Source organism: Orbicella franksi, chromosome 1 (assembly GCF_964199315.1).
Source record: "Orbicella franksi chromosome 1, jaOrbFran1.1, whole genome shotgun sequence".
NCBI lineage: Eukaryota > Metazoa > Cnidaria > Anthozoa > Scleractinia > Merulinidae > Orbicella > Orbicella franksi.
The window spans coordinates 28,104,294-28,104,902 of record NC_138145.1 but is presented as its reverse complement, the minus strand read 5'-3'; positions in this window follow the sequence as shown (position 1 = coordinate 28,104,902).

Genomic DNA, 609 nt, shown 5'->3' with positions numbered 1-609 from the left:
AAAGCCGATAGACACTTATTCCGGATAAAACAGTGGTAGCTGACAGTCTGTGTATACTTTACACCAGTGGTGCTGCGTGACACAGAGAGGTCCTGAAGTGGCAGTGATATGCATTTTGAACTTGCAGAATAACGTGACCAACCATCGCTTAGTAAGTCTGCTAAGGTCTCAAATTCTAATCCCATTTTATACGCCTACGTATTTATAAGCTTTTAGTGGCATTCGTGCAGACTTAGTTATGGCTTTACTCTGGGCTTTACTTATATATGCTCGAACACGGAAACAGAACAATGACGTCAAAGTGTTGAAAGGTTGATGCGGTCCATCGACTTGAAGATTCGTTTTCTGTGAACTTCTGTGACGACGTAGTTAGGAGAAGTCTTTGGAAATTTATCACTCGCATAACATTACTTTAGCTGTATAGCATAGCACTAGGTCTGCTCGAAATTTGTTTTCTACAGCAATTCTCATAAATAGTTAAACATTATATATATTCAAAGACACTTGAACTCTTTAAGCCGATGACGTAACGGAAGATACAATCAATGCTTTCTCTTGTTTCTTTCATAATATTACCATTAGAGTATAAGCTGACAATATAATGGAATA